The sequence below is a fragment of the Octopus bimaculoides genome, chromosome 27, assembly GCF_001194135.2.
Source record: "Octopus bimaculoides isolate UCB-OBI-ISO-001 chromosome 27, ASM119413v2, whole genome shotgun sequence".
NCBI lineage: Eukaryota > Metazoa > Mollusca > Cephalopoda > Octopoda > Octopodidae > Octopus > Octopus bimaculoides.
The window spans coordinates 18,929,122-18,929,658 of NC_069007.1; positions in this window are offsets into that span (position 1 = coordinate 18,929,122).

Here is a 537-nt window from a genome sequence, read left to right on the forward strand (position 1 = left end):
TGTGTGTGTGTGTGTGTGTGTGTGTGTGTGTGGGTGTGTGTGTGGGTGTGTGTGTAATATTTAGTATATATCTTAACATGCAAAGTTCGTGGAGAACTTCATGTTAGCCAAACATGACTAACATAACAGCGTCAGCAAATCAGGCAAGCGTGTAACAGAAATATTCTCCTGAGTCAGCACAAGGATAATTGTGTGAAAGAATGTGGATTGATCTTATTACTTTCTGTCTTTACCAAAAGAACGATCGAAGAACGGAACAGCAACGAATAAACAAGGGAAAGTAATTCATAGACAAATATCGACTAAAATTAAAAGCATTTCAGATCCCCTGAGTAATTAAGTCATCTCTCTTTAAATTAATTAATTAATTATGCACCTTGTTATTAGCGTATTTACATTCCCAACAATGACATACGTACACATACGAGTAGACACCCGCATTTGTATGCACACACATATCTTTATAAATATGTATAAATGTGTGTGTGTATGTGTGTGTGTGTGTGTGTGTGTGTGTGTGTGTGTGTGTGTGTGTGT